The 27,499-nt window shown below is 32.6% G+C and overlaps 2 pseudogenes; both read right to left on the bottom strand.

The window, feature by feature from the left end:
- Nucleotides 1-16,071, bottom strand: part of LOC125420718 (probable LRR receptor-like serine/threonine-protein kinase At1g07650) — a 78,649-nt pseudogene extending 62,578 nt beyond the window's left edge.
- A 465-nt stretch (nt 16,072-16,536) lies between these two features.
- LOC132803378 (probable LRR receptor-like serine/threonine-protein kinase At1g29720) lies at nt 16,537-24,377 on the bottom strand (annotated as a pseudogene).
- Between the last annotated feature and the right edge of the window lie 3,122 nt (nt 24,378-27,499).

Raw genomic sequence — 27,499 nt, 5'->3', positions numbered from 1 at the left:
TTTCGCCTAAATGTCAAAGTCAACTCGTTACCTAATTTGCGATTGATTTTCTTTCTTTCTGGGTTTTTATTTATTTATTTTCTGGACAAATAACTTTAAGAAGGTTTTTATTTTATTGTAAATTAATTAATTCCTAATTTAATATAAAGAAATTAATTAATCAAACTTAAATTAGGAAAGGAAGTATAGTTGCAGCCAACTAGGATTCTTTATGTGTGTGGCCGGTTTTACCTAGGGTTTTTAGGGTTTATTTTGTTTCTTTCAAAGCCTATTTAAAGGCTTAGTTATCAATAAGAACTAACTTTGATTTGATTGAGAAAATACTTGTGAGATTAATTATGTCTTTGTTCTTTGAGAACACCTAAAACACCATTAGAGAATTGGTTGTTTTAGTTTGACTTATCAATAGGTTTTCCATCCCCTATTGTGGCGTCTACATTATACCAAGGTTTCTAACCACAGGTTGGTTAGGGGTTGAGGTCAATTTCATTAGAACTTGAACTTAATTAAGATCCGGGCTAATATAATACAGGTTTAGGAGCAGGTCGTCCTAGGTTCGTATCAGTTGGAAGTGTTCTTACTTTAAAATTATATGATGCGATTTGGATATTAAATTTATGAAAAACTTGGGATAAAATGATTAATTTCTTTATGTTTGTTAATAATTTAAGATTAAATCCTTCTAAACAAATTGAAAAATGTTAATTAAAAAAACTAATTTAACAAATTTTTAATTCAAACTTTTCCATATTACTTAAAAGCTATTAAACATTCAAATTTTAATCCAAACCATGTGCATCGCACGTGACCATACCTAGTATTATATATATATATATATATATATATATGAGAAGAGACCACACAGTAGGAAAGTTGCTATTCATACAAAAATTAAAAATTAAAAATTAAAAATTAAAAAATTAAAAAAAAAAGAGTTGCAGCCAACTAGCGAATATTCTTTCGTATTCTTTTTTATTAGTAATAAAATTCTTTCGTATTATTTAGACGGCAAATATATCCCCTTCCCGAATGAGACTTTACTTGTTTGTTTCCAGTCAAATCCACATCCACACATGTTATGTCATATTTATTGCAATGTTCCCAAGTCTCCATCACGTGTTTCTGATATTATTTTTTAAAAATATATATATATATATATATATATATATTAAAAAAAAAGTTGCTCTCGACTACCCAACTAGCTAAATTTTTTTGGCAATATATTCTTTTTCAAAATTAAAATTTAAAGTTTCAATATAAATAGAAATATCTACAATTCAAAATATGAATATTTTTATAAAAATATTATAAAATATTAAATATTAATAAAAATATATATAATATATTTATTAAAAAAATAAAAAATTTGTTAAAAATTAATATTAGTTATTTAATCAATTAATTATCAAATTGATTATAAAAATTATAAAATTTTAAATAAATATTATATTTTTCTTAATTAATTTTTTTTATATTGAGCAGTAACGATCACAAATAAATTATTATTGATAAAAATATACAAAAATATATATTTGATAAAATTATTTATTAATTAAGTTAAAATAATTATTAGCATTATATTATATTATATAAATATCATCTCAATACTTATAGAATTTTTAATTAATTGAAAATTATTGGTTTCTTCATTTTTCTCATTTTGATATGTAAAATGTGAAAAATAATTATTAAAAAATATATCTCTGTAATAATTTTTATGTAATTATTAATATGTTAACCATAAATATCTTGTGTTAAGTATAGTCGTCCTTGATATTTAGTATAATATATTCTATTATTTTTTTATTTGCTTAATGCAAGGTTTAAAAAAGCAATATTGACCAAAATATAGAAAGTTCAAAATACGAAAATATAAAAAATTATTAAATATCGATCAAAATTTATAACCAATTATGGAAATTAATTTTAAAAAATAATTTTTTTTATTGAAACTTTAGGATTAGCTTATTTAATCACTTAATTATTAAATTGACTAAAAAATTACAAAAATATTGAATGGATTTTATATTTCTCTTAGTCAATCAATGTATAGTAAGTGTTAATGGTCATAAAGTATATATTTGATAAAAATATTTATTAACTAAGATATATAAAATAATTATTACAATTACTTTATATTTTATAAAATGTCAACTTAATACCATATAAAATTTCTAGATGATTGAAAATTGTTTGCATATTCTCCATTCTTATTTTGAGTTATAAAATATAGAAAGTAATTATTAATTTGTAACAATATGGATTTTATATTAAATATGATTATTGTAGTTGTTAATCATTATATAATATTGATTGATTATATACAAAATTATTATTTTTTAATAGTTGAATTTGACACTATACCCATGAATTACTATTATGACGTTCCATAAATATTTATTAATATTACATTAATTAATTCAGCTATATTTGTATAGAATATATTTTTATACATATTTATAATATTCATCTATTTTATAACATTTATAATTTATTTCACATAGTATTTTTCTCTATATTATAATTTTTATATATTTTATAATATTTATAAAAATATTATATTTATTATGATAAAAAAATAATGAATAAAGAAAAAGTTAAACATGAATAATATTTATAAATCTTTTGATAAATTTGATCAAAAAACAAGGTACTAAAGTATAATTAACCCAAACATAACCACATTATATAATGTAAAATATGGAATGAAAATTTTCGGCCCGGCTAAATATTAGCAACAAATTATTTAAATATGACTTCCATCACGAAACTTCCTTTTTAACCTTTTAGTCGTATGCATGCGGCTTGCATGCATGACCGACAACACTAGCTATAGTCATTAATTAAATGTGGGATACTTATTTACATATTTTCCCGAGTGAGACCCAAAGCCAGCGACGAACGAACTGATTGGCTGACAACGACGGTCAGTCGGCCAACAAAAGCAACCCATGAACTGGGATGGTGATGGATTTGGAATAAAAATACTCAAAATGGAGGTAATAATTTAATCACAGGAATGATCCAGATGCTGAGTTTAGGGACCCATTTTATAAACAAAGGCAGGGAACAGAACCCAGATGCGCTGTGTGTGGATGAGAAAGAGAGAAACATATGATCAGAGATTAAAGTAAATAAAATTGAATAGGACGACCGAGACAAAGTGCCTCCATTATTGCTGAAATGGTTTCTTTGATCTGGCCGTAATCTAAGCTTTTCACCGCTGGCCTGATGTCGTTGAGCCTAGTATTACGGGGCTAAAGTGTTGTAGATAAAGTCAAACTCTTATCCGTACTTTTATGTGTATCCTGTCGTTTTCATGTTCTGATGGATAGCTGCTTTGGCCGATGCTTCTGCTGTCGTTTTGTTGTTTTGTAATCCTCCTTTTTGAAAGTTTCTTTTGTGCTCAATAGTTTTCTCCTGTCACCCAAAAACAAATATATATATACTGATGGATAGTGTTGTAATCTGTATATATATTTCACATCAATAATACTAATGATTCAAGCCCTCAATATAATATATCTTTTGAGTATTGCAGATAGCTCAATTAATTAGGAAAGAAAAAAAAAAAAAAAAAAAAAAAAAAAAGAAGAAGAAATATTGATTTTTGTAAAAGTTAAGTGCATATCTCGTGGAGCCTTATTGATTTTACTAAACAGTTTATAACAACTCTTTAGGCTCCGGAAATTAATGACATCTAAAATTTCTTCTGCTGCCTTCTTTATATTGGGGTGAGGAACAATTTTTACATTATTATATATATACATATAAAAAATTCAAGGTCTTGATAGTCTCAGTTTCGGAAAGAATTCTTGTTATGCATATATATTTTATATATTTCGTTATCTTACAAGTACTATGCATGTTTATCATGAGCTATAAAAGGTGTACCTAAATAAGCTAATTGCTATTTGGTGGATAGAGATCCTTCGAAGATGTAGAAGAAGAACCAATCCAAGTGGAAGCTGATGAAGAAATGAGGCTTTGAGATTCAGTAGTTGAGCTATTGTGCAAGTTTGGAGAAAACTGGCTTCTTGGGGATGTTAACCATTGTTGATCACCATTAGAAATATCTCTAACCAATTCACTAACATAGCTTCTACCTTCAAGCATGCTCACTACTGCAGACATGATTGGTCTAAGTGTCGGTGATGGACTTAAGCACAACAGAGCTACTTCAAGCATTCTAACTGCCTCTTCCTTGTTGAAATCATTTCCCAACTTTGGATCCACTAACTCCATTAATTTCCCTCTTTGTCATAAAAGAAAGGCCTGGAAAGGATGACAGTAAAAACAAAATCAGAAGAAATAAAAGGCATAGATAAGATGACAACAATATCATGCATCTTCCAGTTTCTTATTTAGTTTCGATTAATTGTGATGAACAAGACAATCAATGCTGCTTACAAACTTGGTAACGTTCTCTTCTCTCTTATCTAGATTTCTTTTTTCTTTTTTCTTTTCCCCTAAAAAAAACAAAGAAAAAAAAGAACGACAAAGAGCTAATCTCATATCTATAGAATGACATTTGTTTTAATTCCATTTCTAGTGATCAAGTCAAATACTGTAAGACAAACTAAGCAAGATGACCATTTGAATGAATGTCATAAAATTATGTGCTAACTTATAGTATGGTTACATGTAATTGAAAGTTTCGGTAGCAGCGATGTATCTTACCCACTCCACAAGGAATACATAATTTTCATCATCTGCTAGAAATTTCATGCTGTTCTTCTTCCCGGCAACAATTTCCAATGCAACTACACCAAAGCTGTAGACATCTGCTTTGTACGTTAGTTGACCCCATAATGCATATTCTGGAGCCATGTATCCTCTGCACAATATAAATTGTTACCACCTAGCAAGTAATTAATTAGTAACAAAATGAAGGATGGATATTTCCTCTTACATCTCCATCCCAGCCCCAAAAATTGCCCCTTTCCCTGCCTCATCCTTCATTGCAAAAGGAAAAGGGGCAGGGGAGCACAGGGGAATCCCCAGCAATCAGCAAACAAGTTCCTCATCCCCGCCCCCATCCCATTTCATTTCACACAAGTCTTACTGGTGACTATGCACATGCTATATCACCTAGTATAGGAAGCAAGCACAATTGGTTTATGTTAATGGAGCTTGAGAGATTGTATATTGTGGATGATGATAGCTTGAGAGAGAGAGAGAAGTTAGAAGAGCAAAAACGTGTATATATTTTCTGGTGTATATATCAGAGAGAAGAGAATATATTTTTGCTTACATAATAAAATGTAATGATTACAATTTTGTTATATAAAGCATAAATCTGTATTTTCTGTCTCTCACACTTTCATGCACTCATTTTCTCATTCTTCTAGTTTGTTCCATAACACGTGGCATATGAGCCACTGTGAAATACACCTGTATGATCTCATTTTCCATATTTGCCTTAGCCTCCACGTCAGCACAGCAGGTTATATTCCAACACTCCCCTGTAACCTCTGTGCTGAGACAACTCCAAGCTTTTCCCTCAAATAATTGAATCTGTCCCTTGGTAATGATTTGGTAAATATATCTGCAATTTGTTCTTTGGAAGCACAAAATGTCAAATCTACAATTCCATTCTGCAAGGCCTCTTTGATGAAGTGATATCTCCTGTCTATGTGTTTAGTTTTCTGGTGAAAGACTGGATTCCTTGTGATGGCAATGGCTGAGGTATTATCACAGTGTAGTGTAGCTTTCACTTGCATTTCACCAAAATCTTCCAACACAAACCGAAGCCAAATTGCCTATGCAGTTGCTTCTGAGGCACTTATATATTCTGCCTCAGCTGTAGAGAGTGCTACACAATTTTGTTTAACCGAGGCCCATGAAAATACACCACTACCAAAGCTAAATGCATATCCAGATGTGCTTCTCATATCATCCACAAAAACACTCCAATCACTGTCACAATACCCTACTAAAACAACTTGTTGTCCCTTGACATATTCTATTCCGTAATCTAAGGTACCTTTGACATACCTTAATACTCTTTTTGCTATACCAAGATGCTTCTTTGTGGGACAATGCATGAACCTTGCCAGTAAACTTGCAGCAAACATGATATCTGGTCTTGTTGCTGTCAGATATAGAAGACTTCCCACTACCTTTCGATACATCTCTTCATCTGCAGTTCCACTTCCATCTTCCTTGCTGAGTTTCTCATTTGCAATTAATGGTGTAAGAACTGGATTACAATCAGTTAAGCCAAACTTGTTCAGCAATGTAGAAGCATATTTTTTCTGGTGCACGAAAATGCTGGAACTTGTTTGTATTACTCCCATTCCAAGGAAATGATGTAACAATCCCAAGTCTGTCATTTCATATCTTTTCATCATATCTGCCTTAAACCAATGCAACATTTCATCATCATTTCCTGTATACACTATGTCATCAACATATATAGCTGCAATGAGTATTCCTTTTTCTCCCCTAGTCTTTGTATAAAGAGTGGCCTCACTTTGACTCTTTTGAAAACCACCCTCACTGAAATATGCATCAATCTCACTATACCAGGCTCGAGGGGCCTGTTTCAATCCATATAATGCCTTATGTAGCTTATATACTTTATCCTCATGCCCTTCAATGACAAAACCATCTGGTTGTTCTACATAGACCTCTTCCTGCAGCACACCATTTAAAAAGGCTGACTTAACATCAAGCCGGTACAATTTCCAGCTTTTGTGAGCTGCTAAAGCAATTAAGGTCCTAATTGTGTCAAGTCTTGCAACAGGGGCAAAAGTTTCATTAAAATCCACTCCTGGTTTCTGTGCATACCCTTTAGCCACTAACCTTACTTTGTTTTTCTGAATTGAGCCATCAAGATTAAGTTTTGTCTTGTATACCCATTTAACCCCAATTACAAGCTTATCTGCTGGTCTACTCACCAACTCCCAAGTTTTATTTTTCTCAATCATCCTCAACTCATCTGTCATTGCATTGATCCAGGACTGATTTTGTGCTGCTTCATTGTAGTCTTCGGGTTCAATGATGCAATTGTTGCATTTTGCCAGAATATCAGTCAAATTCCTCCATTTTACTAGTGTATGATCATATTCAGCATGCTTTCCACTTGTTTCAGTGTGTGTAGGGTCAATGCTAGTACCCCTAGGTGCATATGAACTGTCCCTGCTGCTGCTTGTAGTCTCCCTTGAATTTTGCACAATTTGAGCTGATTTTTCTGGTGTATAGTAAGTGTCTTTGAATGCTGAATTCACTTCTTCTGAGACTTTACAACCATCCTTGGTTGCTGAAATTATCCTTCCTCCATTATTTCTCTCATCTTCCTTCCAATTCCATGAGCTTTCTTCATCAAATATAACATCCCTTGATAAAATCAATTTTTTAGCTATAGGATCAAATATCCTATACCCCTTCTCACAGGTTCCATAGCCAACAAAAATTCCTTTCACACTTTTTGAATCCAACTTCTGCCTTGTTTCAGCTGGTACATGAACATAACAAATGGATCCAAAAATTTTCAAATGTCCTACACCAGGTTTTCTTCCACTATAGGCTTCGAAAGGTGTCACTCCATTCAAGGCTTTAGTAGGACACCTGTTTAGCAGATAGACAGCTGTGTGAACAGCTTCTCCCCACAAGTAGTAGGGCATTTGTTTATCATGTAGCATGGCCTTGGCCATTTCAATGACCACCCGATTCTTCCTTTCAACTACCCCATTCTGTTGAGGAGTGTAAGCCACTGTCATTTGTCTTTGAATTCCCTCAGATTCACAGAATTTTATAAACTCTGCAGACAGAAATTCTCCTCCTCTATCACTTCTTAGACACTTAAGTTTAAAACTACTTTGCAACTCAACCATTGCTTTAAATTTCTTAAAACAGATAAGAGCTTCAGATTTGTTTCTTAAAAAATACATCCAAACCATGCGTGTGCAGTCATCTATAAACAGCATAAAATACATGTTTCCAGCAAGTGTCTTTGTTTGCATTGGTCCACACAAATCTGTATGAACTAATCGCAATGGCTGATCTGCTCCCCATGCACCATTCTTTTGGAAAACTTCTCTATGTTGCTTTCCAAATTGGCAACCTTCATAGACCTTCATCGTTTCTCCAAGCTTTGGCAATCCCACAACCATATCCTTCCTTTTTAATTCAAGCAAAGCATTTGAATGAAGATGTCCCATTCTTTTATGCCAAATTTCCATACTCAGCTCAGTTTGAACTGTTAATGCAACCTGCTCACTCGATGTCATAGTCAACGGATAGCATCGATTTGTTTTTGCTTTGACTTGCACAATCAGATTCTCAAACGTAGGTCCATCATACACATGACACATTCCACCACCAAATGTCAGATAATAGCCATGCTCATCCATTTGACCAACACTCAACAGGTTTTCTTTCAAGCCAGGTAAATATAGTATCTCTTTGATATGTCTTTTTCCCTTGTCAGTGTCAATCACCAATGTTCCTTTCCCAGCAATTTTCTCTAGTGTTCCATTAGGCATTTAAACCCTTCCAAACATATTTCTCTTCACATCAGTCAATAAACTGATATTTCCTGTCATATGGTTGCTGCAGCCACTGTCTATGTACCATTCACTGTTTTTGTTTAAGTCACGAGTCTCACTTGCTGCATAAAACATATTCCCTGTCATTTCCATCTGATTTGTACAATTGGCTTTCTGCACATTTCTTCCAATTGTACATTCTCTTGCCCAATGTCCAAACCTGTCACAATTATAGCATTTTGGCTTGCCTTTAAATCTACATTCTCCAAAATAATACTTGCCACAGGTTCTACATTGTGGTTTTGGATTATCTTGACTGCTTCCAACCTGCCATCTACTCCCTTCGTGAACAGTGTTTGCAGCATGTGTGTTTGTCATTTAAGCTCCATGAAACCTTTGCTGAAATTTTTGTTTAGGTTCCCATTTCTTCTCTTTTGAGGACCATGACTTTTGAAACTTAGCTACATTAGATTGTGGTACTCTTTTGTTTTGTATTTTGGAATTCACAGACAATGTAGAGAATGCTTTCTCTGTGGAATCAGTAACTTGCTGATCAAGTCTCTGCTCTTGACTCTTCAAAATCGCAATTACTTCTTGAAATTCCACTTATGTCAAGTCCTTAGTATTTTCTATCACCAAACAGATTGGTTCATATGCTTTTGTTAAGCTAATTAATACCTTTTGAACCATTCTTTCATTTGACAGTGTCTCTCCAAACGTTTTCATCTGGTTTACTAGATCATTTAGTCTTGTAAGATAATTGGACAGTGTTTCATCATCCTTCATCCTGGTGTATTCGAAATCTCTCCTTAAACTTTGCAATTTCACAGATCTTACCTAATCTCCACCGTGAAATTCTTTGTACAAGAGCTCCCAAGCTTCTTTTGCAGTCTCTGCATTTGCTATCCTTGGGAAAATTTGATCAGTAACAGTACCTTGAATAATCCCCAAAGCTTTTGCATCCTTCATGTAAGACTCCATCATCTGTTCATCATCTTCACTTGCTAAGCTTCCTTCAGCCTCTTCGATTTTCCCCTTTAGCTTCCCAGCAAAAGCTGGAATTCCTTTCTCCACAAATTTCCAAAGCCCAAAGGATTTGAAAATGGTGACCATCTTGATTCTCCAAAATTCATAGTTCTCTCCTGAAAATATAGGAGCCCTTACTTCAGATCCAGCCATTGATGCTTCAGATCTGTAATTCTAGCCTACACTCTTCAATCGAGCTCAGAATTGCTCGAGCTCTGTTTCAATTTTTTCTTTTTTTTTTTAGAGCACAGTATTTACTCCCAACACAGATTCAACCAGCTCTGATACCATGTTAATGGAGCTTGAGAGATTGTATATTGTGAATGATGATAGCTTGAGAGAGAGAGAGAAGTTAGAAGAGCAAAAACATGTATATATTTTCTGGTGTATATATCAGGGAGAAGAGAATATATTTTTGCTTACATAATGAAATGTAATGATTACAATTTTGTTATATAAAGCATAAATCTGTATTTTCTCTCTCTCACACTTTCATGCACTCATTTTCTCATTCTTCTAGTTTGTTCCATAACACGTGGCATATGAGCCACTGTGAAATACACCTGTATGATCTCATTTTCCATATTTGCCTTAGCCTCCACGTCAGCACAGCAGGTTATATTCCAACAATTTTTATGTTGACTGCAACTATAAAGGAGAAGAAAGAGTGGAAATTACAAATTGGTAAAATTTAAATATGGAACTGTAATTGTTATGTTTGAACTGCAGCTTTTATTTGTCTGAAGGTAAAAAATCCAGTTTGCAGATCTAAAACTCCCAAATCTATCCAATATAGAAATAAGTTGGGATGTAAATTAGTAAAACTTTATTCAGGTATAGTCTTCGAAAGTGTCTTGGATAGTTATATGTATATGTACAAGCATAATTAAAAAAACCTTTTTTGCTTGATTTGCTTCTTTTCGAATAGCCTTTCCACCAAAGAACGCATAAAATTATGAAAATGAGACATAGCACCAAAATGGCTACTCCAACCGCAATAAGTGTCTTTGTTTTACCATCATCATGAGGCTCAAACTCTGCAAAAGTAATGAAGTTCAATTATTAACACATGTTTGTGTTGTACTGTGCTATTTTCTTTTTTTTTTCTTTTTTTCTTTTTTCTTTTTTTTTGTAAGAGGACTAAGCTGCTGTTCTTCATGCATCAACATACCAACATATATATATATATATATATGTTGATCGCTTAATCCATAAGGTTTTCTAGACAAAGTTAGCAGGAAAATGAATATAAAACGTCTGACTAGTTCATGTCATAAGTTGTGCATTAAACTAGTATATTATTTTCTAAGAAATAACAAGAATATTACCAAACCAATTCTTAGCTAATGCTGATCATCGAAGTATGTCCATAACTTACCAGACTCCATAGAGATAGCTGATATAAGAGGACCATATATCCCTCTCGTTGGGGCTGTTGTTGTTCCTTTACCAGACCAATGAAATCGAATCTCTAAAATTTTGCTTTTAACCTGCATTGCCTTAAACTCCTTAACAACTGCCTTATCAACCCCTTGTCCTTCTTGTTCAATGTCAAAATCCTTCAACTCCAGTTTGTCCTATAACAAGCTTGTTCAATCAAAATCTAACATATAAAAACACTAGAGCATTGATATATGATTCGAGCTTGTCATACCTGAATATAGATATCAAATATACGTCTTCCCAGACTGTAAAAGGACTTGTTATCTCTGATCATTATCTCTGAAAAGTGTAGTTTCACTGTGTAGTTTCCATTTACCAAGCAACGTGCAAAATATGTAAGAGAAAGAGGAGAAAGGCGTGCTCCAGTGTACAATTCCCAGTCCTTCATTCTGAGCATTGATACATTGCTTGTTTTGTAGTCACTTGGGGAGGTCTTTACATCCCAGAAATGTCCAGTGATACTAAATCCCCAACGACCATTTTCAATGACTAAATTTGCTGGAACCCCCTAGCTGTTGATCCCCTTCATACTTGATACCTCCAATAGTGGTTTCCCCTCCACCACAGTTTATATGTAATTTGTACTCATCTATTTAGAACCAGTATAAAAATAACATCTAAATTAATCATAAATTAGATTCAAATGAGAATGTTAAGAAGACAACTAAATGCTTTACCTCTTATCTAATTCTAAAAAATGTGTAGCTACCTCGTAAACAGTTATTCCTCTGGCATTTCCCAAGTATTCTAATTTAATTCAATTTCAAAAGAAGAATCTGGTTACGTAGACTAAAAATGGAAAAAAAGACGAAAGCTTGAGTTGAGAGTTGAATCAGAAGCTTACGAGTTCTCTTGGGGAGAAAAGCTTCTAAACAAGTTCCTGAGTTTATTTCAAAAGAATTAGGAAGTAATTGAAGTCGAAAAACTCAAGTAGCTAGACTGATATACTAGGTGTGGATATAATATTCTTACAAGGATTTTTTACACGTGTAAATGTATCTCTCTGCAAAGTTATTATAGGAAAGATCATATTGGCTGCATACAAATATAAATTTCCCATTTCAACATCTTAATTAACCTCAAAAGTCAAAACAATTGCATCCAAAAGTAAATTATCATATGAAAGGATTTAAATGTGTATGAAATTTCTCATATCTAGCCATGACAGAAGTTGTAGAACAGAGCATATATAATGATCAAATATTATGATAAACCAAATTAGGGAACATACATTACTATGCTCAATTACATAGAAATGGAAAGTGAAAGAGAAAAATCTAGAGCAAATTTTGTTTGAATTAACATACTAGTCTTTATTCAGGATCCAATTTGGAATAGATCCACTAAGCTCGTTGCCTGTCAAATACCTGTTCATAAGAGCGAGAGCACATTTACTTGTGATCATTATTCTTCAAAATGTTGTATGGAAGTAAAAGAGAATTTTGAAAACAATTTTCAGGATAATTATTCATATATGAATGCTTTCCAATTTAGATACCTGGTGTCAAGATTCATACTATTAACTGAATTCCAATTTATGATGTCCAATACGTTTATATACATTCCTTTACAGATTCATACAGACACCAATATATGCCAGGAAAGAAGCATCTTCACAACTTTAGCACTAATGAATTTAACTCAACGCTTACATTCTCCCCAATTTGAGTAGATTTTTAAAGTTGTCTGGAATATTTCCTTCCAATTTGTTGAAGCTTAGATCTCTACAAAAAGTAAACATAATAAAAATACTAAAGTTAGTAGTTGAAACATTCTATCTGTGTTGGTTTTGAAACATAAAAGTTTAGTTTATTTCCAGAGAACAGAATATTTACAGTATAAATAGGTGTGTCATTCCAGATAAATCAGGGATTTGTCCAATTAGATTGCAGCTTCTCAACATCCTGTGCAAAAAATAAATTGTGTAATCTGAGTTGCTTTTACATGTGGATCGTTTTTTTAATTAATATTGCTCATGTAGCATTTATAATATTTCAACAACTTACAATCTTAACATCTTCGTCATATTTTGTAGGGGTGGGAATTTTGAACTTGTTCCATCATCTAAATCACTAATCCTTCTGCAGTTAGTTGCATTATTAAGAATTACAATGATAAGTTTCTTACCTATGAAAGAACTTCAACTTTATAATAAATTAAAATCAAATGAAATCACAAAGTATGAGCCAAGAAAGAAATTACAGTTCTGTTATATTATTCAGCAGAGATATACTTGGAGGAATGGGCCCTTTGAGACCACTAGCTTGAAGTTCTCTGTTACCAACACATTCATATAGATTTATTAGGTTAAATTTGTAAGCTTTAAGTACATTGAACAGAAGTATAATGCATAGAGCACATTATATAACTTACAGTAATTCAAGATTGGGCCAATTCTGGAAAATGTTGGGTATGCTTCCTGTGAAGTTATTGCTGCTAATTCTTCTGCATAAGTCCAGAATAGAAAAAATAATGAGTGCTGTATCCTGCAGGAAAAATCTTAAAAAAAAAAAAAAAAACAAAACAAAAAGTGGGCTATGAACATCATACAATTCTTTTAACTTGGTCAAACTGGTAAGAGCCGGTGCCAACTCTCCTGTGAGATAGTTAGCATTGAGAATGCTGCATTCATCAATAAGCAATTTTGATATTCCAATTTTAACCCATGTATAAATTGATTATTGAAATCATTAAAAAATAAAACTAGATATGAACCGACTTAAAGCATCATCAAAATAAATGAAGGAACTCACAGATGCTCCAAATTAGCCAATTTCCCAAGTTCAGGGGGGATAGTTCCAGAAAATAGGTTGTTCTCTATGCTCCTGAAAATATAGTTTTCTTAATAATTTCAGCAGGGCTAAACACTATAAGACTTCAAAAATGGTCCTGGAAAACATGAAATGGATAAGAAAGAGATATAGAAGTATAGTATACAAATATTTCAGAGAGGTAAAAGTTCCCAAGTAGGCAGGGATTGGACCCGATAAGTTGTTCACAGCAACAGACCTGCAATTTACCAACTCATTCTATTAATTCAATGGAAAAACAAGGATAGAATATTATGCAAACCTTGAGAAAAATTAAGAAAAAAGTTGATTACAGATGTTCCAACTTTGTTGAAGCCCATTCTTGTGGTATGATACCAGTAAGGAAGTTCCATGGAAAATCACTAGAAAGATGGCCAAAGATTATTGAATTAGGTTCCAGGGAAATTGATACTCATGAAATGAATTGGAAGAAAGTAAAGTAATAAAACTGATACTCATGAAATGAATCGGAAGAAAGTAAAATAATATATAGATAAGTTATTGGCCTCACACGTTTTTTATGTGCGGTAACTTTGCAAGTGACTTTGGAAGCACACCAGAAAGATCTTGCTGTTGAAGTGATCTGTTTTGACATATATGGTAAGGCTGATCATAAATTTATATGTCTGAATTTTCTTTTGCAAAAAAAATTTATGTCTATATTGTAGTATGTATTCAAGACAATAGTAATGTAGTTTCAACAAAAGCAAGGACTCAATTAAAACAAGTCAGAATTCAGACCCCTGGGATATGGTTTAATTACATGACACTATTTTTTTATTTTTTTATTATTATTTTTTAGAACAATTACACAATGTTGGTTTTGAAATCCACTAGAACCATTTTAGTCCCCAAATAACAAAGACTACCAAAAGTGGCCCTTTTATTCGCACCACATCTACAGCACTAAAGGCCAAGACAGATCACCTCTGGCCACTAGCCAGTTATTCCCACCACTGGTTTGGTTTCTAACCAGCAGCCCAGTAAGTTACAACAGATAAGGAAGCTAGCTTGGTCACCATTTCATCTTCCCACTGTTAAATCACCACAACTTCCAAGTTTTATATATTTTTATGAAATTTAAGAACTTAGTAATACACCCGCGCCCAAAAAAAAAAAAAAAACAACCATTTTAAAGATTAAAGAAACGGAGAACAACCGCATCTCCAAGCGACTCAACTTTAAGAACCATCATAACCCGTATTAATACCCATCCTCTTCCACAACATGCCAAATTTCTACACCTCAATCCCCAAGGCAGATCAACTCCAATCTCCCTAGTTCATGTTGTACGAAATTGTCACTTGCTTCTATCTAATGTAGCTAGCTAACACAAGCATTATGAATGTACTTACATATTAACCACGTGACACACGCCGATACTGCAACTGCAATTGATCGTTAACCATTTGTTGCAAGGATTTACATTGAAACTCCAGTCTCTGATGTTCCCCATCTCCGCTGCTATTTCTTTTAAAGCTTTCACTGCATCCACAATCCCTTTTTTTTTTTTTTTTTTCCTTTCTCTTTTTCAAAAATGTATTCTTTTATTTATTTTTTTTTTCTGTACAATTAATATATAGCACACAAAATAGCTGGAGATTATATTTTATCAGTCAGTCAGTCTAAACTTCGCCAGTTTTTCACTCTACTGGACTTGCAGATCATAATCCTGATTAAAGTTGCTTAATTTTATCCTACCATTTCATTAAAGTTTCATTAATTTTTCTGTCTATGTACAGTATTAAGTATACATGGTAGAAGAAGAAAAATATATCCAGTAAAATATCATCCTATTTAAGACAGATGTTAGAGATCTTCACATTATATAGTCCCTCTTTTTTTTTTTTTTGTTTCTGGGAACAAATTATTAAAGGAGAAAAAGGAGGAGTTGCTTGCTTCACCTTCATCGTCAGGAAGAAACCCGTTCTGTGCTTCAGCTTTGATTACTGCTAAAGAGAGCAATGTCATCAGCATAACAATGCCGGAAATTCTTGTCATCTTTGGGAATCCTCGACACATGATTGAGACCTGCTGATCATCCGCCACTCTGTTCATACATTTACATGTACATATATATATATATATATATATATGAGAGAGAGAGAGAGAGAGAGAGAATATATACACACCAATAACCAGCCTAGAATAATTTAATCTCACACAGTTAATGCATTTAATTAATGGCTTTCAGTACTATATGATTAATTTGAGATGCTAAAAAGTATTATATGATTAATTTGAAAATTTTATCAATCACTTAATTATATTGGTAAAAAAGAACATTTTTATGTAAATCTAATTTGAAAAAGTGAAATATTTTTCTTAGACGTTTCTTAGACGAAAAAGGTTTACTTGACTTTAGGTCATAAGAGGTTAAATAGCGTCAAGCGATTTTGGTTTTTCAAACAAGCGGACAAAAAATAAAAAAGTAGAAACAAGGACGACCAGTATTGTCCAGATTTCATATCTCATAAATAGGTTTGCAATTAAATTAATATATGATGTTGAATATTGACTAATTTCCAAGAGAGTGTGTACGATCTGCATTATGTATTTATTAGGTTCCCACCTGTAAATAACTTTAAAAAAAAAAAAAAAAAAAAAAAAAAACACTCGTAAATATCATCACCACAGCTAGCTTTTCAGATAAATAACCAAAACTGTTCGACATTTAAAAGTTTGCTTGGTAGGTCCGTAAGGAAAGAATAGACTACTGGTCAACTAATGAGCAACAGAGCCTAAGTTCCTAATTAACTAAGTGATTGAAATATGAAATAATAATTAGACATTATACATACCATACGATACATCAATAGAGTATTCAATTTGACTATAGCTCAATATGTTTTGCACCTTAAAACATTTTTTTGTTCAATATTATACATAGTTTGATGTACCAAAATATAAAAAAACGAAGCATATGGAAACATTTAATTTCCATATATTCTCCTACCATAACTAGGATGTGACACCAAAGAAGAAATCTCAGTGTAGCTTGAGGAATCAGGACTAATCTGGTAGAGGTCTTGGCTAGAAACAGTTACTGATTCGGGATTGATCGGGTAGAGATCACAAGCAGAAGTGGTGGAAGATCCAGTTAGTGTTGTGCCCTGTCTATCACTTGCAATATTCTTCTGTTTCTGAAGTTGTTGATAGTGATCTTCGAGGGGCTTAAATCTAACATCGTTTCTCAACTCCTCACCATAAGGTTCAGCTTCCGAAATAACTTCCTGAACAATGGTAAGTCCTTCAAGCATGCCGACCACTTCTGACATAGTAGGCCTTAGTGCTGGAGATGCATTCGTGCATAAAAGAGCTACTTTGATTATTTTTTCTGCCTCTTCCTTTTTGAATTCGTTTCCCAAATTCGGATCCACAATCTCCAATAATTTTTTTCTCCTTTGCAAAAACAATAGCCTGCAGGGGAATGAACTTGTTAAAAAAATGACTACAATTGGATTCTGATATGTATATAGCTTTGACGTCGCTCAAACAATAGCAAAATACACGTTCTTCAGACTTACATAATCAAGAAGGCATACACATTCATTTTCTGGCCTATAGTTTGTATTGCTTTTTCCAGTGGCAATTTCCAAAGCAACTATCCCAAAGCTGTAAACATCTGCTTTCTCTGTCAGATAACCCCACAATGCATACTCTGGAGCAATATATCCACTGTATAAACAGAATACAACATATTAGACAGTTACAACAAAATTCGTGGCCAGTACCATGTGAAATACATGCACATATACACACATACAGGCACATGTAAATATTTGTGCGTGTGCACTTCTGTATAATGATTTTGCCTCGGTATGTCATAGTATTGATTTTAAAACTTAGAATAAGCTGACTCACATTATTCCAGCAATTCGAGTGCTAATGTGGGTCTTTTCCTCTTCATGAAGCTTAGCTAATCCAAAATCTGATATTTTGGCGTTAAGATCCCCATCAAGCAGCACGTTTGTAGCTTTGATGTCTCTATGGACAATCTTTAGTGCTGACTCTTCATGAAGAAAGGCCAGACCTCTGGCTATTCCAACACATATCTTGTGCCTTGTTGGCCAATCCAATTTTAGATTATTATTTTCTGAACCTGGATGATTCGAAAAGAATAAAACATAATCAAAAATCAATTGTATTATGGTTAAGAAAAACATATTCTCATATGAGGAGCAAATTCCAGCATATGTTTACCAAAAAGTGCACGAGCAAGGCAATTATGTTCCATGTACTCATATACCAGCAGTAACTGGTTGCCTTCGATACAACATCCATAAAGCTTTACCAAATTTGGATGTTGCAGACCAGATATCATGCCTATTTCAGTCACAAATTCCCGATTTCCTTGCCTTAACTTAGAAGATAATTGTTTCACTGCAATAGCAGTACCATCTGATAGGTGACCCTGTGATGGGTTTACTTCGCCAGTAAGATATATAATTCAATATAACAGTTTAATAGTATCCAAACAAAGCTGCCTACCACACAATGGGGAAACCAACATTTTATTAACTAGGATAATACCTTGTAAACAGCTCCAAAACCACCTTCCCCAATCTTATTTGCAGAGTCAAAATTGCTAGTTGCAGTTTTTAGTTGTCTCAAAGGAACCCGTTTGCAGATCTAGCCCCTTAAGATCTGCCAGAAGTATACGAATAAGTAGGATATACACATAATGATTATACTGTAAAGTTTCAAACTCATGAACTTGAATAGAGGCCACGGTACAAAATTGTTTTGTGCACCTTTGCATAATATAAGTTAAATTTAAATCATATTGTTTTCTGGCGCACCTCTTTCTCTTGTATTTTTGTCACTTGAAAATCTTCTCCAAATAATGACACCCATAACCAAGAATGTTAGGCACAATGTTGAAGTGACAAGACCAACCACGAGAGATATTCTATTTGGTTTTTTAGGTTCTGGAAGTGGAAGAGTTAATACAACCAGACGAAAGGACATATACTAAATAAAAATAAAACTATGGTTCAGTTCAATACTCCTCACCTTCACAACGAGATTTGGAACCTGAAAGGAAGAAACCATATACCATCCTCATTAGCTAAAACTTCAACAGAATAGACATGCTTGGACGACTCATGGTATGTATAGAAGGTGGACAGAGGATCAGAGAGGAAATAAAATGTAGACAAAAGGCAGATGATATTGAAACAAAAATTGCACTTGAACTTCCCTTGTATAAGCATTTGGCAGTTTATGCCTAATGCTGAAACAAAACTCTGTCTAGTTTCATACAATACAAACTATAAATTTGAAATTTATTTTTAGACAATAAAGTTATAGCTTTAATTATAAGTTAAAGAGATAAAAATGAAAAATTTTACCATTGCAAACACACCGTAGTGAAAGTGGCCAATGTTATACCAACACTAATATCGTTTTCTACGGGGTATGCTTTTAAGTAACTATTCTCTAATGGTTACAATTAACAGGTTAACATTTTCTATTTCATAACTTAATTGGGTTTTGTTCCATTTAAATGAAATTCAAGTTATTCAAGTAGAACCTGTTTCTAAGTATGGCATTAAGCAGACTGAAAATATTGGGAAAGTATTAGCAGCTAGAAAGAGAAGTACTTACTGTCACAAACAGAAATAGCAGATATTAGAGGACCGTAATTTCCCCTCTCAGGTATGCAAGTGGTTCCTTTCCCAGCCCAATATAAACGATCTCTAGAGTATTGCCTGTCACACCCACGTTATAGAAGTTTTCTGTATATGGTTTACCAGTTCCATTAGCTTTCTCTTCTATGTTGAAATCTTTCAGCATTTTCTTCCCCTGAAGCAAATTATGTATTCAGAAAAACAGTTTCAACTTCAAAACAACAATCTAATCATTATTTACCTGAATATAAATATCAAATATGCATCTCCCAAGTGTGTTATATGCTATCTCATCATTAAAAACAATCTCTGCAAAGTGAAGTTGCACTGTGTAATTCCCATTTTTCAGACAAAACCCATAATAGGTGAGAGAGAGGGGGGATCCACGTGCTGTAGTGTACAACTTTGAAGCTGTTGAATCACCAAAATTTCCCTTAAAAGTACTTGAAACAAGATATTTGGATTTCGTATTCTTCCCATCATCATCCATGAAGTCCCCTGTGCTACTAAATCCCCAGTTTGTTCCAGTATAATTCAGGGAAGCACCATAGTCACCATATATGTCTCCTTGATATAAAAGGCTTCCATGGGAATTGGAAACAGTTACATTCTCTCCACCACAATTTATCTGAAGTGATTGATAATCTGCCCACATGTAAAATTCTGTAATTAAAACCAAAAGCATTACTTTGTACCAAATTTGAGATGTAAGTTGGTAAATTCAGAAATGATGAGATAGAAGATGGTATATTGATACCAGATACAATTTAAATGCAAAATTATTACAAAAAAAAGTATAAGCTTAAGTTCTCTTTTAATAGAATCCTCTCAGTAACCCTCAGATGCTGTCAAACCTGCATACTTATTCATTCATATAACTTTTATTAGACAAGTAAATCTCATAATTATGAAAATTGATTTGGCTTAAGAGCAGTTCAGATGCACACTTTAGTAAACTTAACAAGGAACAGATTTGTGGTGAATTATACAGCCAAAAATAATTTTGCATACAAGATTTAAGGCAGTGCCTTGTTTCTTAACTCAGAATGCATACATCGTGGGCAGTAGGATGTATTAATGGAGCATGGAAGTAGTCCAAATCTGTTTAAAATGAGGATTTAAATTGTTAGAACGGTATAGATACGTAAAATCAGCAACGATGGTAAATAGGATAGTCTTACAGTTTCATAGAGGAGCTTTTATACGTGTTAATATTCTCCTGGGCACTGAAAGACGTTAAAAACTATATTACCTCCAAACGTTAATTAAGAACTACACCAGTGTATATAACAAGTATTCTCACCGGCTTCCATTACAGCTAGTTGGTGACCATGTAAAATTATTGTAGGAAAGATCACTGCAAAGTAATATACTTATGTAAAAGTTCAAAGTATGAGCAAATCAATGAATTCTTATAAACAAGAGTTCATACACATGTTGTGTGAATATGCTGGTTGCTCCCTATGGTTAAACAGCGTGAAAATGAAAAATGAAGAGATATATACTCTCATGAAACTGTTCAACATCATTCTAACGTCTTTAAATTACAACTTAGAAGGACCCTCGCAACATGTGATTAAAAAGAACAGGGAAGTACAAAAATCTTCAACCCCTGAATAACAATACATCAACAATCTTCAAATTGGTATCAAAGTAAGGACTCGTTAAGATGCAAAGAACATCAAAATGAATTAAGAAGCAGAAGTTCAGGGACTTACATATTTTCAGCAGACCTGAGCAATGTGTCTGGTACACTTCCATTAAACTTGTTGCCACTCAAAAATCTGATAAGATGCAGAACTGTCTATTTCAGCATGCAGAATGAAAATTGAGAATTTTAGAAACTTCCAAACTTCATGATTGCTTACGTATAACTTGTTTCAATAAGATGAGTAGAAAGTTCTCCTTCCAAGTCATTAAAGCTTATGTCACTGAAAAAAAAAAATGAAAGAAAACAAACAATAGTCAAATTCTTTCATATGAGATATCAGTGCCTTTTATACCATCAAAAGCAGTAAATTACTTGGAATATCAAGTGGCGTAGAACTACATAACATGAAAATTGCATAAATAAAGAGAAATGTTCATATGAATATCACTCTGGCAGGTATCCTTCAAGTTGCATGCCATCTTTTCATCAGTGAAAGACTAAAGCACAGACACTAGTTTTTCAATGCTCTCACATATAAGATAAAAAAATGAAAGCAATCTGCATATCCGTTTGACATGATCCAAAAGGATCATAAATGCTATAGCCAATATTAAAATGACTTGTGATTTCACTGAAAGATAATTGACTGATAAGGCTTACAGCATTTTTAGTTCTTTCAGTTCCCAGGTATCTGCAGGGATGGTTCCAGACAGATTCAAGTTTCTTAAAACCCTGAAAAAAAATAAATAAATAAATAATTGCAGGCTTTGTGAATTGCTTTGAATGGGCGCAGAAATCTCATGTCAACAGTAAACATCTTAAAGAAGCTCATATCATACAAGTTTTCATGTTCATGCTGCGAAGAGAAAGAAAATCAGTTTTTGGGCCATTCAAATCAGTGATCCTCCTGTACATAGAAGATTCAATTCCCTTAGAACATATATTGCTTGTTATAATACCTCTTGGTCAAATTTTCTAACAGAAAAATGGCTGCAGGGACAGGTCCTGTCATTCCACTTGCATACATTTCCCTTCATCAAAGCAATAAAATACAACAAAGAAATGCAAATCAGAATTCAGATATTTCGCTTCAAGTGAGAAATGTATCTATATATATGCATTGAAAGACCTTACAGTCTCTTAAGTTTAGTGAAGTTCCCAATAGATTCTGGTATACTGCCTTCAAAGTGATTGTCAATTATCCTACTGCACAAGACAACCAAATTGAAAGATATTTTTCATGCTTCATGAACAATTTAACTTACAAGCATGCTTCATAAAAAGAGAAAAAGAAATCATAAACTTTACAAATTCGTCAACTTCGTCAGTCTAGCAAGTGACGTTGGCAATGTTCCCACAAACTTATTGGAAGAAAGTATCCTAAAAATAACAACTTCATAGATTAATATATATGGTAATTACTGAAGTTTTAATCTGACTGACCTAAAGAAAATTTTCAAAACCAATGATGACCTACAAATCGGTTAGGTTGAACAAATTCCCAAGCTCTGGAGGAACCTTACCAGAGAAATTGTTGGCTTCAAGGCTCCTGCATTTCCATTCCAACTATCAACATCTTTTAGAGGAACTAAACGGCCAAATAATTCATATACATGCACTAAAATGAGATTAAAAAAATTGCAATTTTTAAGAAATTGAGAAGCATACATACAAGTAAGTGAGATTAGGAAAGTTTCCCCATTCCTTTGGAAGTTCACCTGATAAGCGGTTGGCAGTAAGAGAGCTGCATAGAATATGATATGATAACAAGAGTAATTGGTTATAATTTTAAGTTTGTAAAGGAAAATTAAGATGGAGAAAGAAAAGGGTGTGCAATATGAAAATGTAGTTACATAGAGTACAAGTGCTTCATTGTAGTCCATTCTGTTGGAAGTGAGCCATAGAGGTAGTTCCGGGTGATGTCACTGTAAATCATTTCTCCAACACCATTAATGTATTTTACATCTAGCAATACAACAAAGTGAGCCAAGGATTTTCTTTGTGGCGTAGGAAAAAACTCAATTTAATTTCAAGCTAAGGTTATCAAGATTCATACATACTGATGTCATTTTTCTTTTCTCCAGAAAAATTTTAAAAAATAAAATAAAATAAAATAAAACATTTTTTTAATTATTCTTACACTTTTTGAAGATATGTAAGGTTGACAAGTTCACGTGGAAGGGTACCGGGAAGACTGTAACTTTTCAGATTCCTGTGCAACCATTACTAACTAATTACTAACTTATCAAGCACAGGGTAAAAGTTGAAATTTGAAATTAATCTTTTATTAAACGCAAATTTCACATTAAACCCCTGTAAAAACTCTACACACAAATAAATAAATAATCCATAAATCAAAGAAAAGCAGAGTAAGAGAGAGAAAGAAAGACGTACAACTCAATGATGTTGCATAAATTAGCAGTGCAACTACATTTGATGCTACTCTTTAGGAGTGGGTTGGTAAAGTCGCAGGGGTTCACCTCCAACTTCAACTCTGTGGCCCCCATTGTCTCTGCTATTTGTTTCAGTATCAATGCTGCATATTATTATCAACCATCGCTATCAAACCCACTTTCTACGACCAAGAAAGATAAACAAACAGGATATGTATATGGTTGTCTACTTTCCTACAGAATTTGGACCTTACTAACTATGGTAACTAAGTTGGTAGGGTATAGATGGGCCAATTTGGTATTAGAAAGGCCCAATATTAAAATTAAACCACAAACCTGAGTAGCCCAAGCTCTATATATATATATATATATATTTTATTTTTTTTTGTGTTTTCAAAATTCTTTTTCGTTGTGAACCGTAGTCAAAGGTTTGGATGTGAAGTTAACTGGATTCAGAGCCATGAACATGGTGATTTCATAAGATGGCCAAAAAAAAAAAAAAAAAGAAAAAAAGAAAAAAAAAATCAATGAGCGGCTGTATATACGTTTCATGCATCCATGCCCCCAATAAAAGCTTCACCAATTCCAAGTAGCGCGGATTTGAATTCAATTTTTCCACTATTTCATAGATTATTGAATCACAAATTCACAGTTCATAAGCAAGAAGCAATATAGGACATATACAGAGAAAATATGGATGCAGAAAAGCTAGCTTTGGTTACCTTCATCGTCAGCGAGACGCCGGCCGGCTTGTGCTTCAACATTTATTGTTCCTATTCCAAGAAGGAGGAGAATAGTATGGCAAAGGAGGGTTTTAATTGGTATATTAGAAAGTGTTGCCTTCTTTTCCAACTTCTCCATTAGCATCTGCAAGTCTTATTTGAGCTTGAGCTTAACAATATTTGCTCCTCATACATATGAATATCATTCTTGTCATCCTAACAATAATATATGTAGTAATTGAAGAATCTAAGTACGTGAGGATGATGTTTTGAAAAAGAGTTGAAACTTCTGACTTTTGACAAACAAGGTTTCGTACTACTATAACTTGTCTTCCAAGAGGTGTGTAATATTGCAATTTAGTCAACGTATTGGGGTTTTCTTAATTAGAAAATTAAACGGATAAAGCCATAGCTTTTTAATTCTGCACCAAACTATATATATATATATATATATATATATATAAATTCTCATTCCGCATTGGTTTAATGATAAGGTTACCAATAAATTAATTAAAGTGATAAGAAAAAAAAAAAAGGAACAAATAAGCTTTATATATTCCTAACTTTACTTTTGATTTTATTGGAGAAAAAATATATATTTAATTATTTTTTCCCCTTGTATATATATAAACCGTGGATTTTATAGTAATAATGTATAAACGGTGGATTGCGTATAAATAAATAAAAAAAACTATTATGTTGATTCAAATGCTCTGGAGGATGCTTTCAGCAACCAAAAAAAAAAAAAAAGGGCTCTGGAGTTTGCATGTGTCATGCAATTTCATTAGCTTTGGTTGGCAGTTGGAAATTTCTTCGAAATGTTAATTGAATAAACAATGTTTGATGTGAATGTGAATGTGAATGTGATGGAAGTCAAATAGCTTTTATCAAAGAAACAAAACGATGGAAGTCAAATAGCTTTTTATCAAAGAAAAAAAAACGATGGAAGTCAAATAGCTAGATATTCCCATCACTATCAAGTCTTGTTAACACATAAAAATTGATTTTTTATTTTAATCCTACTCCCTCTATATATAAATATTATCTTCTGCCTTTATTTTTTCTGTCAATTTCCAGGGGTATTATGAAAGAGGCGCTATTTCCCTCTTAATCCTTTCTCCTTTTCACACCTGTTTAATTGTTGGTGACAGGTGGATGACAGATGGCCTCTTTTGTTGCTATCATGGTTGACGCTTAGCTTGTTATATCTTTCTCCTTTTCTTAACTCCTCAAATGGCCCTCGGTATTAAAGATTTTCACCATACTTTAATCCTCCATAGTGGGTCCCTTATAAGAAAAAACCACTTTTATTGGTAATTTATTTGCCATATACTAACAGGTCTCTCATTTTCACATTTAAAAAAGAAGAAGAAGAAGAGGAAGTATCTCTCATTTACGAGCAAATTTCTCAATGCTCCCTTCTCTTACTGATTAATGGGAACCATATGTTTGGGCCATTGGTCTATGAGAAATGAACAGTACACTTCTGATAGCATTTGGAAATTTTTTCCTCATTTTCATTATAAATACCAAAAAAAATTTTAAAAGTCTCTCAAAATTTTCTACCCAATAAAACAATTTAAAAAAAAAAATTATTTTGACCTGCATCATACCCACTGTACCCGCAGTGTTAATTGGTATATATATATATATACATATATAGATTTTTTTCTCTTAAGGTCGGAAAAATTGAATTCAAAGTGTTGTACAAGAAAACCATGGCTTTGGCTATATTGTTATATCAGCGTTGTTAGATACGAATATAACTTCATATTACATTTAATTAATATATAAGACAGGGTTTAAGATTTATCTTTACAAATTGGACCTCAATTGGGGGAAAAAAAATGTTGGACCTCAATTCCGTTGTTACGTTATCTTGGATCATACCGACTTTATTATTTAAGAAAATTAAATAAACTACACCACTATTTTATATGTGTACATTGTAATTTAACAATTTTAATTTTATCAATAATTTTAATTGGATAAGTTGAGACTTTAGAGATTAGAAAAGTCATGGAGCTAAGGCAGACGAGAAAATTAGCTCAGCTACAAGTGGCCACTGAAGGACAAATCGAATTTAATGTTCCATGGACTCACAATCAACAACATTGTGTGAAGTGTTCCATGGGAAAATAAAAATAAACGTGTAAACCAATGGCTCTGGTTAATCTTTATGTATGGCCACAAATTAATGCTTTCAATTTTGGTATCCGATTGTTTGTCTCAAGAAAGATATCAAATTAGACCATCCACCAACTTTTCAATCTTACGCTGATTGACTTATCTTATTTAAATGCATTGTTTTGTTCATGAAATTAATGGAATCAAATTTTCTTATAAAATGATTATTCAATTGTTTTCTTGAAAAACGTATCTTATACACTATTGATATAACTACCAAATATTATATCCCTTCTTACTTTATATATAGAAAAGGATCCCGATACAAATTTTTTTGACAAAGTTTTTTAACAAAAAATCTAAATCCTTTATAAATATGATCTAAAAGTGTATATTTGTCTTTAATAAAGGTTTAATTTTTCAAATCTGTATCTAAACACTCTTTTACACTTTTTTAAATAAATTATTGTTGCATCTAAATAATATTTTCTCTCTCTAATTAATTAATCCCTAACTATCTTTCTCTCTCCTTGGCCCCAATTATTTCATTAAAAAAAAAAAAACTTGTTAATGAATATATTCATGAAATACAACTAAATGATCAGCATCATTATATACAACTTCCTCAAATATTATCCAAATAATCAATTATGAGCAATTTTAAATTACAGAATGAATTTGGTTGGTACTATGTATTATTCTTGTTTTCATGCATTTGGTCGGTACTATGTATTATGTTTTAATTAGAAGAAAAACTTGTTTATGATCCCAAAGGAAGTTTAATTTTATGATCCCAAAGGAAGTTGCAATCTTTTGGTTGAATTTTGATGATCGCTTGTCGCAATGGGTTTTTTTTTTTTTTTAATACTTTTAGTTAGTTGCTTAATGACATTTTTTTTACTTGATGAATAAAATCTTAATCGTATAATCCATTTAACAATTTGTTGACATAACTAACTAATTAGTAGAAATAAGGAAAATAGATATCTATGACACTTAAGGAAGGCTTCCTTTTTTTTTTTTTTTTGGTAAATTACAAACAGTATTGGATTGATCTGAACTGTTTCATAAATAACCTATAAGTAATGGTCAGTCCATCTCAATAGGTTTAAGAATCAAATTTACTGGAGTTAAAAAAAAAAAAAAAAACCATGGGAATATTTATTGTGTATTTGATTTGTTATTTAATCTCAAATCCACAA

Source organism: Ziziphus jujuba, chromosome 1 (genome assembly GCF_031755915.1).
Source record: "Ziziphus jujuba cultivar Dongzao chromosome 1, ASM3175591v1".
NCBI classification, from domain to species: domain Eukaryota; kingdom Viridiplantae; phylum Streptophyta; class Magnoliopsida; order Rosales; family Rhamnaceae; genus Ziziphus; species Ziziphus jujuba.
Note: the sequence above shows the minus strand (reverse complement) of the source record. Positions and strands in the feature narration are given on the sequence as shown.